This window comes from Manacus vitellinus, unplaced genomic scaffold (assembly GCF_001715985.3).
Source record: "Manacus vitellinus isolate BGI_N305 unplaced genomic scaffold, ASM171598v3 scaffold_2_pilon, whole genome shotgun sequence".
NCBI classification, from domain to species: domain Eukaryota; kingdom Metazoa; phylum Chordata; class Aves; order Passeriformes; family Pipridae; genus Manacus; species Manacus vitellinus.
In genome coordinates this window covers 29,043,354-29,060,284 of record NW_021940208.1, presented here as the reverse complement: position 1 = coordinate 29,060,284, position 16,931 = coordinate 29,043,354, and the positions used below count along the sequence as shown (strand labels likewise).

At 40.6% G+C, this 16,931-nt stretch overlaps 1 protein-coding gene across 3 annotated transcripts in view; it reads left to right on the top strand.

Moving 5' to 3' along the window:
• The window catches only part of ENOX1 (ecto-NOX disulfide-thiol exchanger 1), a 285,209-nt gene that overhangs the window by 30,575 nt on the left and 237,703 nt on the right, over positions 1-16,931 (top strand). For all 3 annotated transcript variants that reach the window (XM_018071491.1, XM_008934599.3, XM_018071490.1), the window contains exon 2: positions 9,764-9,841. The gene's annotated coding sequence lies outside the window, so the exon portion shown is untranslated. The remainder of the gene's footprint in view (positions 1-9,763; positions 9,842-16,931) is intronic.

Sequence of the window (16,931 nt, the reverse complement as noted above, 5' to 3'; positions counted from 1 at the left end):
ACTGATTCCTGCTGATAGATAGCCAGAAAGCCTCCACTCTTCTCAAGCAGACCCTTGTCGTATCTTAATGTTGGCATGGCAAGACACATGTATTACATATCCCCTCCAGGCTTAATTATGTGGCACACAACAACTGTGAATGAAAGTGGAGGCCAGCAAGAAGCTCGAGCAAATCTCCATCCTAGCAGTTTTTCTAGTCAGAAAAAGCTTTGTGGAACCCCCAAAAGCACTGCTTTTTCCTCTAGTCTGTAGTCAAAAAAATAACGTATTTCCGAATTGTGGCTTTGCTCTTCTCTAGTCTAAGATTAAGACAGAAATTTTCAATCTGAGTTGTACTGTTAACCTCTCCTAGCCACAAATAGCACTTTATGGCCTCAGTCCCATCAGATTACTTTAAATAAATACAAGCGTGACAAGTGCTTCTACCCCTGCTAGAAGCATTGTATGTCCAGAGTCATGGCAGTGTGGTCCAAAAGACCGCTTCTCCCTTTGCATAAAACTGTTCATTTGATACTATCACTGCATAAATTTTGCTGGGTCAAGGACAAGACTTTACCACAAATAACGCTCTGTAAGAAACCAGTACCAAAAGAAATCAGAATACACCTCTTGCAAGAGAGGGCAAAATTAAAAAAAAAAAAAAAAGAAGAAAAACAAATAATACAAAGTTTGTATAACTCATTAACTTCTGACGTTTTTAATGCCTTGCCTCCAAGGAAAATGAAAGAAGCGGACAATATTTCTGATCTAGAAGAGACTTTGTTGAAAGTCTTGTCCATGTAGTAAATCCACAGAAAAGTATCCATGGCAGAGTGTTACTCATCTGAAAAATATCTTAAATGGTAACCAGAATTTCTATTTCATGTGCAGATTTCCCAAATCATTGAACTGATCAGGAACTTTTACCAGCTGCTCCAGTGCTTTAAGCACTATTCCTGATGTAAGAACCTCCTTCATTCTTTTTCTCCAGTAATAAAGTAAGAAGAAACTCAAGTTTTGCTTTCCATTGTTCCTCATGATCAGCTCTTGATATGGACTCAATTCATGTTGCTGTTGCCACCATAAAAAAACCAACATAGTAATGCAAAGCTCGCAAAGCTGCTTTTTCATTAGTAGAGCCAGAATTTGCAGTCCTGATAAAAGAATTCTCCTCTGGACTGTTGTTTTCTCTACACTTACTACTGCTACCATGTCTCAGACACACTTCATGGTCTTAATACTAAAATGACTCTTTCCTGAGGGAGTTACTCACAAAAAGGTGGTATCTCTTCATGGTATCTCTTAGAAGTTCTTCCCTCCTTAGAAGTTCTTCCCTCCTTTTTTACTGGTCTCATTTCAAGGTGTATGGAGGTTGCTGTATTGTGTATTGGAGATGCAGCTTTGCCAAGCAATGAGTTATTTTATATGCAGGATACTACTGGTCTGGATAGCAGATGCAAATATGTAATCTCTTGACGAAGGTTGCAAGGATTGCAGTCTTCTTTATATATATACTGTGTTACAGAGATGCCTCTTCAGTCAGTTGGTTAATACCTCTTTTGGCCCATTTTATGATCTCTTCATGCTAGCACTATACAGTGGCTAATCATGCTACACTGATATTAAGAAAATCTGGTTTTGCATGATACGGTTCCTTTATACTATAATGGACAAATAACTCCTGCTTTTATTCCTGTTAGGATCAGCAGTAATTTAAGCTCAGTTGTAGCTGGTTCATACTAGTATTTCAGTGGTTATGTGCTTTGAAATATTATGGTGTTCTCTACCTTTCTCCCTTTGTATCTGTACAGTCTACCCCAACTGGCTGGTCTGACTTACCTGTGTGTCTGCCACTGCTCTAGGCTTTGGTGGCCAACTTTCATCTCCCTCTTTCAGTGTTATTCCACTCATAGCAAAAATTTTTCTCACAGTTGGGCACACATTTGTAAGGCTTTTTGTTCTAGCTCTGCACTTTGCAGCCTCCTGGACACTTTCAGCTGGATCTAACTTGGTGGAAAGTCATAATTGTCCTTCATTCAGCACATGTGGGACCACACCTGAAGTACTGTGTCTGGTTTTGGGCTCCCCAGTACAAGAAAGACATAGAAAGACTGAAGTAAGACCCCCAAGGAGGACCACCAACATCTGCAGTGAGCTGGAACAGAGAATATATGAGAAGAAGTGGAGAGATCTGTGACCGTTCAGATTAAGGGAAGGTCATTGGGAAATCTTATTGCTGTCTAAGACTATCTAATGGAAGGGGATACCTAAGTCAGACTCTTTTTGAAGGTGCACAGTAATAGGAAAAGAAGCAATAGATGCAATTCAGAACATTTGAAATTCTGATTATATATATATTTGGAAGGAAGAAAAAAAATCACCATAGATGTGATCAAACACTGACCCAAATTACTCACAGAGGCTGTGAAATCTCCAACCTTGAAGATGTTCAGAATTTGACTGGAGAAGACCCTGAGCAACCTGCCTTAAACAGCAGGTTGGACCAGAGGACCCCCAGGGGTCCCTTCCAATGTATATTATTCCATGGTAACCTTAGCCTCAGAGAGAAAGAGTGGATGGTATGGGCAGCCTTGAAGGTCTGAATGGGAAGCTCTGGGAATCAGTCTCCAGAAAAACAGCATTTGGGTGAATAACTAATTACAGAGTCATAGAACAACTGAGATTGGAAGAGACTTCAAAAGATCATCTGTCCAACCTTTTGTGGGAAAGGAAGACTAGATGAGATTATCTAGCACCCTGTCCAATTGCACCTGGAAAACCTCCAGAGGTAGGAACTCTACCACATCCTCGGGGAGGTTGTTCCAGTGGTTGATTGTTCCCACAGTAAAAAATTTATTTCTTATATCAAGATGAAACCTCTCCTGGTACAACTTCTGCCTGTTGCCCTTTGTCTTTTACATATGTCTCCTGATTAAGAGAAAGCCTCCATCTTCATTGTTTGTTCCCTTTAAGAACTGGAATACTATGATGAGGTCTCCTTGAGCCTTCTCTTCAGCAGGGTGAAGAGAGGCAATGACTAAATGTAATTTTGCCTTCAGAGTTTCATGAATAGTGGCACTAAAAGAGAGGAGAGCAAGATAGCTTACAGGAAGGTGAAAGACAGAAGCTGTAACTCTAGCCAGTTCCTCTTCTGTTTTTGGAGGACTTGGAGAGAAACTGAGCACAGAATACCACTGCTGACCTGCAGCTTGTCCAGGACTGCTGTGGTTTAAGCCCAGGCAGCAACTAAGTACCATGCAGCTGCTCACTCGCCCCATCTCCCAGCATCCCTCCCCATGGAGAGGAGAATTCAGAAAAATAGCAAAGCATATGGATTGAGATAAAAACAATTTAGTAAATGAAGCAAAATAAAATTTAATATTAATGATACTATTGATGATAATAGTAATAATTGTAATGAAAAAGAAAAAGAGAGAAAACAAACTCGTAGAAAAACAAGTGATGCACAATACAATTGCTCACCACCCGCTGACCAATGCCCAGCCTGTTCTCAGCAGCAATTGGCCTCTCCTGGCCAACTCACCCCATTTTATATACTAGACATGATGTTCTGTAGTATGGAATATCCCTTTGAGCAATTTTGTTCAGCTGTCCTGGCCTTGCTTCCTCCCAGCTTCTTGTGCCCCTGCTGACTGGCAGAGCATGGGAACCTGAAAAGTCCTTGACTCAGAGTAAGCACTACTTAGCAACAACTTAAACATCAGTGTGTTATTAACATTCTCGTACTAAATCCAAAACACAGCATTCTTCTAGCTACTAGGAAGAAAATTAACTCTCTCCCAGCTGAAACCAGGACAAGGACACAGCTAATAGACAAATGATGTGGAGCACCGGCTGACTTCTGTACCCCTATGTGGGGTCAGTAAGAGGATCCCAGACAAGATGTTCACAGTTAGTCAGGGCTGCCTGTCTTCCTTTGCTCCTTGCCTACCTACCTGCCTTCATTCCCTGTGAACACCCAGGCTGCTGGTGACACAGCAGGGAGGCTGGTGAGTATCATTGCATTAGCCTTTATTAAAGGCTGTTGGCATTGTGTGCTGTGACATGTACCTGGTATTTATTACTTTTTCCCTGGGTTGCATGTTATCATCTTGGATGGATGTGAGCCAGCTTCCAAATCCTGCCCTTCCTCTTTACCTCCCACTTGTTCAAAATCCAGCTGTGTTCAGCAGGTATGAAAGTGCTGACGTGCAGAGCCCATGGCAGCCAGCTGCAGTTCCCTAACCCCTTTCTCTCCTGTTTTCCTCACTCATTTTTCAATTGAAGCAGTTCTACTCTTTCTGGTACTCAAAAAGGGAACTGTGCTTCGCAGTGCAGAAACTTTCTGCCCTTGCCATCAGTCACACAGGGAGTTCATGTACCAGCTTTGGAAAAGAATGACTTGTGCACATGCAGTGAGAGCCAGCTAGTCCATAATTTCATAAGTGTATGATGCGCTTTGCTCAAACAACTAATTAATTCAATTCACCTTTTGATGTTTGTTATGAGGAGCAGTATCAGTAAGGCACTGTTCAGCAGCATAAATGCTAAGAATCTTTATTTAAAAGTATAAATCTTACTGTGGCATCTTCTGATCAGCAAAACAGGTCTTTTGCTATCTGGTCAGATGTCCTTCGTGTCAGAACTGCCTGGGGAATCGTAAACAAAAGCTTTGGACTGCCCAAGAGAATACTCATCTTCTTTCCTTATACAGCAAGCTATCCCCAAATTCCTGTTCATTGATAGCTTCACCCCGTGGTCCCCTTCCCACAGAAGGTCCCTTGACCAAGGAATCACAGAGGACTCAGTAGTATAGAGGAATCACAATCTGAATTTCCCTGTGCAGTCAACATGAGGTTGGCTTTCATTCTTTGGGTGCTGGTGGAGCTGGAGATGAGCTACAAACTCCCAGACTTTTTGCTCTGGAAGTCAGCAGAAGGAGAGAGATGTGTCATGTTCAGGGGTTTCCACAAGTGAAGAAGCCTCTGTACCCGGCATTGCAGAAATGTGGGTGAAAAAATGCATGCTGAAATGAACAAAGGGATATGCTATGGTGGAATGTAAACTTATTGTGTGAATTAGAAGTAGATAGCAAAGAGCTATCTGCAACATCTCCAGCAGTCCAGGGCATTGAGTGTCCCTGCATGCTCCAAGCCAAGTGTCAGCTTGTTGGGGGGCTGGGAATTGCAGTGTTGGAAATGACAGGCTGACAAGCTGTTCCTACAGACAGAATCATTTTTTGCAATGAGGCAAGAGTTGAACTTTGTGACCAAGAGTTAAACCTTGTGAATCTGTATCAAACAACAACCCTTTTGTTGTTCAGGTAGTGTTTATGCATTTGTACTGTAGAAGAATAAATTTTACTCAGAAATAAGTTCTTATTTTGAAAGCTTTTAAATTTCTCTCTTTACATACTGATCTTGCACTATATAGAGGCATAATCTGCTACTTTTAAAGTGTCCTGTAAGCTGTAAGACTTGAATAACTAATGCTACATTAAGATAATCAACCTTTCAGACCAGTGGGTCATGGCCCTGAAACTGCCTGTTCATGAAAGCTCAAATTCTTCAGCTTTAGAAACCCATGGAAGCATATAAATCACTCAAAATAAACCCACAGAGAAATAACCTCCCCTTCCCCATTGCTGTCCTACTGTGGGAAAGACCTTTTGCTATCCCTGATTTCCCCTTGGAATGAAATCTCATCCAGCATTCAATACAAAATTAATAAAGGTATATGGAGCATGTTGAGCAAACAGTGACATATCCCCAACGGTGAATTTACATCCCCCCCACTCTGTTTAAAATTAATAAAGGAAGACAGAGCATACAAAACCAACACAGGAGAGTATAAAACTCCACACACAGAGCCCATAAGGCTTGGCACTGAGGGTGGGCTGCTGCTCTGGAGTAAGCGGCTGTAAGTGTTGGGCAAAGCACATTTTGGAAATGGCAATTCCCTTTATTGGGCGGGTTCAGGAGGGCTGCTTGGCAGCGCGCCCAGTGGATTTGTCACTCGGGAGTGGGCATTGCCTGGGTTATTCATTGTGTTTGCAACATTTCTGTGACATTCCCTCCTTCCTGCAGGTGACGTGCAGGATAAAAGATGGCTGTTATAACTGGAGTCTTGTTCATCTGCATCCCACCTTCCACTTGCCTTCTGCCCTTCCCTCTCCCAAAGGCACACTCTGCTGTCATCAGCATGCAGTTATGGGTCTGTAAAAATGTTCTGTGATCTGAACAGCCAGCCAAAGGCTTCAGCAGCTGTTGTAATGGACCAGAGACTGCTGGAGCAAGGGAATGAAGATAGTATGAATGTCTGTGTCATTCATTCCCTTCAGAAAATTGCCCTATTTTTGTATAGAAAATAGATAAGAGTCCCCAAATATTGCCTTCAATAATCTACCTGAATTATTATGTAGTTCTCAGATACCTCTTTATGAGCTGGGAGGCCTGGCTTGGAGGTCAAATACCAGGAAGATGGGCTCTAGCAGTTATTCTACAGCAATTAAGCACAATCAGTTATACTCAAAGCAACCTCTTCTTTACCAGCACAAACTACAAGCTGTACCCTTCAGAGCTGTGCCAACCCCATCCAGAAGGCTGTGCCAACCCCATCCACAAGTGCCAGCATTGATCCAGCTGCAGAAACTTCCCACAACTGATGGTGAACAGTTGGAAACTGTCAGTTTTCAAAATGTTTATGGCCACAGGTTTCTGAAGAGATAACAGTTGTCCTGTGTTCCATACTGGCTTCAGGTTAAGCTATTCTTTATCACTCTGATGTTCTACAGACACCGCCGTTTACCCCCAGGTTTGCAGCCCCAGCTTCTCTCACCAGTTAATGTGTATTTTATGAGGCCAGAGATGATGCTGCAGAGAGTGGAGCTGTGCCAAAAAGAGTTGTTCCTGCTTGTCTTCATCCTTGATTGTTTTGTGGGTTTTTTTCTGTACTTATGGCAGCTGAAGGAGGGGAATGCTGTAGCTGTGTCAAGAAAAAGCTGCCTAAACTGCTTTGTAGTGTAATGGCTAGTACACAAATTTACAACTGCCCCAGAGCAATGTGTCAGCTGTGTGTCTTAGGCTCCTCGTGTACCAACTCTTCCCATCGCTTCTAAGAGAAACTGCACCAGTCTGTGGTGGTCTGTTAGAAGTCCGCAAGTGGTACTGGCTGACAGCATTTATTTGGGGACTGGCTTGCAAAGACTTCAGAGATTTTTCAAGTTTTTTATCCCAGGTGGGATCAAATCAGTTGCTTGTGCCCTGTGAGACAGACCAACAATGTCCTCCATCTGCCAGCAGCTCAGTGGGCCTTGGGTAGAAGGCCAAGGTGCTAAGCCACGAATTTCAGAAGTGTATTTTGTACGTAATGCTTTATAGCTAACTTAAAGGTGAACTGTTAATTTGGATGAGGCAACTGTGTGTTAAGTAGGATGAAGCTGTTGCAAGAAAACATCTTCCTTCCGAGAAAATCCCTTCCTATAGGCTAGTCTTCAGTCATCTGTGCCCTGGAGAGTCTCCTCTCTTCCCTGGAGAGTCTTCTCTGTGACCTTTGCTATTCTACCAAGGCACCTCATAAATTATTTTTCTTTTAAATGGCACTTAGGCTGTCGTAGTGGCTGCTAGACTTGAAGATTTGCAGTCTACCCTGTAATTTTTAGAGGAAAAAAAATGGTTAAGTGACAGAAGAAATATTGTACTTCACGATAAAACTACTTTTGTGTTTCATTTTCTGCTCAAGTCATTCATATCCCTGTCACTAACCTCATTCAGGTCAAGGGCTTGAGGCAGAGATTGGGCATAATATTTTTGGTCAGACTGATGCATTTGAATATTACAAACATCTATAATTTTGAAATTGAAATGAACATTGTGTTAAATCCTCAGGCAAATATTATTAAGGCATAATAGATTGCCCAAGTTTACATTTCTTTTGGCAATTCAGGCCCAGACTCTGTTGGCTGGTTATTCCAGACATTAATGAACCTGTTCACACAAAGGGAGCTCCTCCTTATGGATGCAGATTAGATCCTGCATTCTGCAAACTTCACAGGAAAATCTGTGGCCCAAGTAGCTGAAATAACAATGAAAAAATTAATCAGGCACACATTAAAATTGAAGCATGGAAGAAAACATCTGCAGCAATCTGGGTAACATACTTGCAGTGCTGTTTTGCCAGCTTACATCTGGAGTGGTTCATGAGAAGAGAACAGATGCTAGTGTGAAATAGGTCATCATAGCAGCAGGGCATCGGAACAGAGGCATTTCTTTTTTTTCTTGCAGTAACAGCTATTTCTTTTTATTCACACTCATTATGAAAATGTTAGCCAAGTCTGAAATGTGAATGCATGTATTGTGACAAACCAGTACTCTTAAAGGACATAAAGGTAAAAAATAACCTAAGGAGAAGTCTTCAGAGAAGCAGCCCTTTTGCAGTACACACCGAGTATTCTTTAACAGACATGATGGCTATTTTTTATTAAGATTATGATTTTTTCCCCTTGCTTTATTTAAGTATTTAGTAGAGATGTTGCTAAATGCCATCTTGCTGGCAAATGCCCAGAAGCAGAGATGCTAATTCAGGGGAGTTTCATCAGTCATTTCAAAAGAGAGGTCACACAGATAAGAAAAATGAACAGTACACAGTATGTGAAGCAGTGACATTCAATGAGTCCTTGTCACTAGCAGCCATTAGCATGGAGGCCTGCTGTTATGTTTCAGTGCTTTTCTTGACCAAGCAGGGAGCCTTTGGAGCACTGTAGCAGTTAATACCATACAAGTTATTGTTTCTTTCTTCAATGCTTTGTATTTTTAGTGCCATTTAGATGTTTCTCTGTCCCCTTGTGCATGTAAAATTTTAAAGAGAACCAAAGAATGCATAATTTATATCTCTCCCAGAGGTAATGGAGTGACTCAATGTCCGTGAAGGGGATGATTTTAAATTTCGTGTCTTATGCAAGAGGTGATTTTTATATGAAAAGTGCAAAAATTGGCCTCAGGGATACCCAGATAATTACCCTTACAGCAACAGGTGTGGACTCCAGAGGGGATTATAGCAGAAAGCTTTAGTGCCTTGTGTATCATCGTCCCTTGTGTATCATGGTATCATGGCTGGCATGATCGAAAACTTAACAACTGATAGATCTCAGGGAATATGACTTATGCTTTGAGTAGGAATAGCACATACAGGAGGTTACTTTGACTCTGTTGAAGAATTCGTGCAAGATGTAAGGCATTTGCTTACTGCTGAAATTCTTTCCTTCATTTAAAGGATAAAACAATTGTTTATTGATGTTGGGCACAACACATCAGTACATGCTTTGTCACACAGCACAGTTCCACTAGACTCTTTCTGGTTTCATTTACCAAAATCCTAGAAGTGCCATGGCTAGAAATAAATGTACACATCTTTGATATGCTATATGTTTGAAAATGCACTTTAAGGTCTGTATTACAGACACTTCAAAGGGAATATAAATTGGTGCAGTATTCATTCTTTTTTCTTTTCTTTCTAATCCAGTCCCACATATTCATTGCATTTTTATGCCAATGGTTTTCAATAACTTGTCTTTAAAAACAACTCACCACTTTGTATTTTATTTAACTTGAACTTTGCTGTGTTTAAATGATTGTTATGATCTAGCTACTCCGTAGTTTACAGTGTTTAACATCCTCTAAACCAAATCTACACTGATACTTAACATTGTGTATCCAAGGAAACAGCTGATCTTATTTGCTTTTCCTTTGGAAACTCTAGTTTTAACTATTCTTTCCACTTCTTGCAGGATTGGCCATGAGAATTTGTAACATTCCTTTGGAAATACTGTGATGGGGCCACTGAGAAGTTACTTTCCTGCATACAGGTATGTAAACTGAATTGCATTCTGATTTTTTGTCGTGGTTTAGGAATGGTATTCTCCAATTTAGTGTTCCCACTGAAACCACTCCAAACCATGTGCCGATTGCTCACTCCCCCCTTCCTCTCCTCCTCCCCTGTGACAGACTGGAGAGGAGAACTGGAGGCACAAAAGGTAAAGATCAGGGGTTGAGATAAGAACAATTTACTGGAAACGGTAAGGAGATAAGAAATCACCAGTGACGGCAACAGTACTAATAAAAGACCGTACAAGAAAAAGAAACATCATTGTTCAGCATGCAGAAACCCCAGATAATGCAAGACTGCTCCTTCTGCCATGCTACCCTGACGCAGAAGTGAGCCCTCCCCCCCATCCCTGGAAAATGATATGAGGTGTTATAGAATAGCCTCTGGGTCCTAGCCATGCCCTATTCTGGCTACTGCAAAAATTAACCCTGTCCTGGATGGAACGAGGACACTATTTCAGCATCTAGACTCCTGTGCTAATGTGTTATCTTTTTTATCTTGAATGCATGCAAACCAAATTTAATTATAATCTGGAGAAAGTGTTGTGAAAGAATTATTTTTGTTTCTTGCAATATGCCTAGGACATAACTCTGTTCTGTTACTATTGTGTAGATGTAGAATAACGCATTCATCTTTCCTTTGAGGTGAATTACTGCAGTTCATGGAGTTGAACTGCAGAAAGGAATTGGACCTGTATGTCATTTTCTTCTCAGTGCTATGCCTTTCAGTGGGTTTTGAAACTACATTACCCTAAAAGGCCCTGTAGTCGATTGCTCCCACCCAAGTTGCTAATATGTGAGCAGCTGACCCACAGTTATAACTATAGATGTTTTAAGAAGCACACTTAGCAAAGGATCAGCAGAATTACTGAGGCTTTCAGGTCAGGAGGAGCTCAGGTTCATGGAAAGTTTAAGAAAATTAAAATAAACAATGGGTTGTATTTAAGAGACTGTAAAAGGAGCAGAATATTAATGGTTTGATTCCTCTAGTGTCATCACGGCAAGGAGCAGTGAGGAGCCTGTAGCTAATTCTATGTTCTTGTCAGCCTGAACAATAGTGTTATAAGCACTGTGGCCCATGATTGCTCTGATTTAGAGGGTAGAAAACACTCCTCTGCATTTCAATATGCTTTTCTATGTGGCTGTCAGAGAAAGATTTGAGGTCTGGATTCACCGTTCCCAGAGGTTTCTAAGATGAGATTGGATGTGGCACTTAGTGCCATGGTCTAGTAACCACAGCGATGCTTGATCAAGGGTTGGACTTGATGATCTTGGAGGTCTTTTCCAACCTGGTTGATTGTATGATTCTATGATTTCTTACTGCTTTCAAAGGTAGTATTGAGCAGCATTTTTATAGAAATCTTCTCAGAAAAACCTATGGGAATCAACTTTTCCATCTGGATGGTCATACACTGCTATTGGTCATACTCAAGGTCTGTGGGAGTTGTATGTCATCCTAAACAATAATTTTCAAAACTGTTCATTTTGGAATATGTTCCATTTCATCTGCTTGGTTTAGTTTGGAATACTTTGGGTGTTACTGCTGTCCTTTTTGCCTCTGTAGTCACATACTATTCTATTACACTGTAGGAATTCTGCAGGGAAAGTGGCCTGTAAACCTCACACAAAAAAAAAAATCAGATGGACTAAGGGGATGAGAGGTATCCAAAACAACTTTTAATTTGTTCTTGGAAATGATTATGATTTGGTAATATCTTTTAAAGCCAACACAGCTCCAAGATGCTTTAGGAACTCTGAACCTAGATGTAAACCTCACACAAGGCTACAGCTTGTGTAATGAACAAAGGCCCTACATCAGACTGGTCGAGGTATTGCAGAGACAAATCTGATAGTGGTGCCTTGGGCCTGTGTTGAGTGAAAGCTCTATGTTCAAAAATAAGTAGCTTTTCAGTGTAATTGAACAACTGTTGAATGATCTGTGTCATCCTAAGGCTTTGACTGCACTGTTTCTTTCTTTAATAATGATGTCCCCTAGGGCAATATTCATGGTTTTCTTTGGCAGGGGGTGGAGAGAAAGAAGTGCGAACACTGAAAGACATTTAGGATAAAGGGAGAAAACTAGAGGCAGTATTGGCATTTGGGTTGTAAATTCTTTACTAGCAGCAACAGCAGCTTTATGAAAATCTTCCTTTTCAGATCTATGAGTGTTTTTTGAATCAAGGCTCACCTAAGACTTCCAAGAGTTACTGTTGAAATTGCCAAAGCAAAGTGTTGTTAGGCCTGTGTCTTAAAAATTTGATACAAATGTAATCAAAAGCTGCTATGTGGAGAAAGCTCAGACATCATTCATCTAAAACACATTTTAAAAATGTCCTTGTTCACAAGTCTGATTCCTGAAGAATTGCGACGTACATACAAATTAGTATCATGTCATTTAAAAAGAGTATAAATATCATACTAATTTGATACATGTACATATTAGATGTATGTATACTAAGTGGCATAAAATAGTTTGGGTATGGGTGTGCTCCACCTTCACCATAATGCAGAAGCAAAGGAAAACCAATTAAGTTAAAAGGCAAGACAGTTCTACTGAAAAGGAAATAGAAGGTGAAATTTCCCTTTGGAAAATATTGCCCCGAGGTATTATCAAAAGGTATCAGAAGAAATAGATATTTACATCAATAGGAATGCCATCATAGATGTATTTTTCATATTACACATTTATTAAGTAGTTACAGAAGTTACACAGCAGTTACCTGATGGAAGGTTGAACTCAACAATCCTCAGCCTGGGATTTCGGTGAAGCTTCTTCTGCAACTGTTTAGATGTCTCTTGTACCACTTCTCTGCAGCATCTGCATCACAGGATAGTGATCTAGTTAAATAATTAGTTTAACCTGGGTCAGCTTTTTTCCATTTATCCCATGTCTTTCACTGCAAATCTCATGGGTTTTTTTATTTGTAAGTGTCTCCTCCTCTTTCACAGTTCTTGTTTTCTTAATCTCTCTTTTATTTCTTGCCTATGAACCCTCAACCCAGCCTCCAGAGAAGCCTCTTTTTCTCTGACACTTTTATTACTTGTTCTTGCTTTGTTGGAGTTTCTTAAGTTTTTTCTATTGGGGTCACTAAATGCCTGTTGGGGCGTCCTCAAACCTTTGCCCTTGACACCCTTATGGTTAAACAAGTGTCTTGGTTTTATGGGGAGTAGGGAAAAACAAAAGTGGTGAAAACAGTTCATGGCCACCACATGGGATGGGAAGCCTCTGACTCCTGGGGCTGGGCTCATCTGCTATGTCCTCCTGTTAAAACATCCTGGGCACATGGTCAGCCTGGGCTGGCTCTTGCGGGAGTTTGGTGGAGGGAGCACTGCTCTGTTATCTTGCTGCTTCTTCAGCAAAGAAATCACAACTGGTAAAATACCAATCTGTCAAAAAAACATGGGAAGGAGAGGGAGAAAGGAAGGGAAGAGCCTAGGGAGAGCACTTTTCCACCCGAGTGTGTAATCATGGCAACCATACTTTAATCTGTGTACCAGCACTGCACGCTGACCTGCTGCCACTGCATTAGATACGCGTGCCTGCCTTAAAGCCTTGCTGCCAGAAAGGCCAAACCTGTGCCACCAGGCTTTGCTCAGGGCACAGCTGTCCCACCAGAGGCTTCAATGCAGGGCTGCAAAGAGAAAGCAGGTGGAGCTGATGCACAAACCTGAACCGTGGAGGAGCATGTTATCTTTGTGCACCTTATATGTGTAATTACCTTGACTACAAAAAGGAAGAGAGGAAAGGGAATGTTACTACCTGGAAATGTTCCATGTGTGCATTTGACACATATCTTTGAATTATTGAAAAGATGGAAACCAAATAGTTTGGTAGCTGGAGAAAATCTATAAGCTAGAGTCTTGAAGGGAATGTGTGAGAATAAAATGGGAAGATGGGGGAAGTAAATCTCACAAAACTGCCATGGAGGGACAGTTACATTTTATTAAAACAGAAATTCAAACCAGACTGTGATTTTGTAAAGACTGTTGTGTCCAAATCATGAGTTGTATGTGCAAGCTAATGTAAACACATCGAAGATGGTGCAAGGACTCAAGCACAAGTATTATGAGGACTGACTGAGTGGTCAGGATGGGAGTGTTCAGTCTGTAGAAAAGGAGGCGCAGGGGAGACCTTATTGTTCTCTACAACCTGAAAGGAGATTGAAGCGAGGCAGAAGTCGGTCTCTTCTCCCAGGTAACAGGCGGTAGGGTGAGAGGATAAAGCCTCAGATTGTACCAGGGAAGGTTTAAATTGGATATTCAGAAAAATTTATTCGTGGAAAGGATTGTCCAGCATTGGATCAGGCTATCCAGGGGGGTGGTAGAATTGTCATTCCTGGAAGTGTTCAAAAAACACGGGGATGTGGCACTTAGGGACATGGTTTAGTGGTGAACATGACTGTGCTCAGTTAATGGTTGGACTTGATGATCTTGGAGGTCTTTTCCAAACTTAACAATTCTATGATTCTCTGTACATTTTTTACTTTTATTTTTGAATGATGATTCAGAGCACCTGTGACCTTCCACCTGCTTTTTTATTGCCCACAGCAAGACATGGAGCAAGTGATTATTAGAAAAACTAAAATGGCATTTTACTTACCTGAGTAAGAGCTGTGGCCAGAGATACTGGAAAAGACTGAAATTAATATGGATACAGGGAAAACAAATCAACCACCAACCCAGACTGCAGATTCACCTTCCACTGGCTTTTATGTTTTAAGTTCTTCTCAAGGTATTTCTAGAAATGGTGGCAAGTGCTTCCTCTGCTGGAGGAACAGCCCAGAAGCGTGCTTAAATACCTCTCTGTTATGTTACTGATAGCTACTGCCCAGAAGAATGGGAGCGGCTGAGAGACTCCCACAAACTACACAAAGTGTCCATAGACTCAGATTAGGAGTAAAGCTCTTTACTACCCTCACTCCAGTGCCACCATCTTGTGCTTCGAAGTGGCAATTAGATGATAATCTTTGCTGATCTTAACTCCTGGGACATAACACAAAAAGAAGGGAGATCTTTAGTGTCAGCAGTCAAGAAGAACTTAGGGACAGCAAGGATAATTTGGCTCATTCACCTTCATTACCAACAAGAGCAAAGTTGTCTAGATAATCGGTGATTATTTACCTAATCTTCCAGTAAGGAATATTTCAATGCCACCCCATGTAGTCTCTTCCAGGGCTACACAACACTTGGGTATTTCTGAAATCCAGATATTGGATTATACTCTATTTGCTCCATAGGAAGCCATTTGGTGTCTTATTTATAGTGAGGATATACAGTTGAACATAACTTTCTTTATGGTAATCTCTCAAATATTAGAAGGAAAAATTACTTTATAGGTATCTGATTTAATTTGTTTATCTATTTTTCAGAATAAGCATTTGCAGATCTTATATGTCCCATTCCAAACACTTTTCTTCCTGTCTTTCTCCCATTTACCTGTACCCTTCCATGTACTGCTAATTTCTTGACAGCAGTGCCAGCATTAAGAAGCTGAATATAGTCAGTATGACTTTCAGATGGATACAAATTATGTAAAATAAGCACAGAATTTAAAAGCTCAATAATTAATTATGGAGATATACCCTCAATTGAAATGACCCCAGTCCATATTGTGCCTCAGTTTTGTCTAGATGGAGTCACTACTAGTGTCTTCTCTTTGTTCCATCTGTTAAGCTCTCTCAGTATGATACTAGGTAATGAATGACATTGTTAGAGAAGCACTAAGTGTGCAACTGATAGCCATCAGCATATGGATAATGACTCATCTTGCACCTTTTCATTGTCCACATTCTGGCTGCACAGAGATATCTAAACAATAGATGAGATGAAATGGTGGCCATAGCACATTTCAGAGACAATAATTGTCCATTTAGGTCCCTTTAAAAGAAAGACAGCAAAGAACTGCTCAGTTTTCTGTGCCTGAGGCCCTCAGAAGAATCAGTCACACATCATGAATAATAATAATAAAAATAATAATAGAAGAGGGAGGACAGCTGCTCAAGTGAACATCATCAGTATTGACACCTTCCAGGAGGAGTAATCCCCTTGACCAAAGCAGGTGTCACAGCAAGATAAAAGTCATAAGCTACAGATCCAGTGAAAATCTGTTGCCATATACAGAAAGATACAAATTGATTTCACTTCTGAAAGGCAGTTAAAACATCTCCAGCTAAGAGGAGAAATCCACTGTCACCTTTACTGTCCAAGTTTCCAGAAGCAGCAGTGAAACTTGGAAGAGACAGTACTTAAAAAGATCATCAAGTCCAACTGTTAATCTGGTGCTGCCAAGTCCACCACTAAATGGTATCCCTAAGTGCCACATAGCACTTCTAGGATTGAGGGTCCCAAGATATACTGCTCCAGAATGACTCAGGTTTCTAGGGTCAGTTATCGTTTCAGTAAAGGGAAAATACAGACAAAGTGACTACTCGATGCCACAAATAAAAAAAAAAAAAAACAAAACAAAAACCAAGCAAACAAAAAAAAGAAAAATTTAAAGGAAACCACATCAACTTTAATATGATTGGTTGACTCTACAGAAGAAATGATCCAAAAGTGGCTGTAGGCAACCATTCAGGAAAGACTGTGTTCCTACTTAATGTCATTGATCCCACATTCGGAAAAAAAACCAAACAAAAAACCCCTGAATATTGTGTTCAAGAGATATTCTAAGAATCTGAGGAAAGCTTGACCAAGCAGTTTGCTCAAAGAGCAAAAATGAAAGTAGAAAGATGAAAGAATATCTTGGGTCAAGCTACTTATTAACTTTGAGCTTTTCAGAACATTATTAAAAATTAACTAAGGAAAAGGTAATACATACTATTGCCTAAAATATCTCAGAAGTAAAAAAAATTGTTCTTCATCTAAGTAGCCACACTTTTTTTTCCTAAAATTATCCTAGAAAATTAGGAAGTAGCTTTAGGGCCCTGCAGCTGCATCAACTATACTGACACTTTTCCCATCAGATCAGTGGCTGATCCATTTCCAAGGGCCTCCAGTGATGGAGAGTCTCTGGGGAATTCATTCCAATGCCTAATTTTCCTTACTATTAGAAAAATGCTTTTTTTCTTT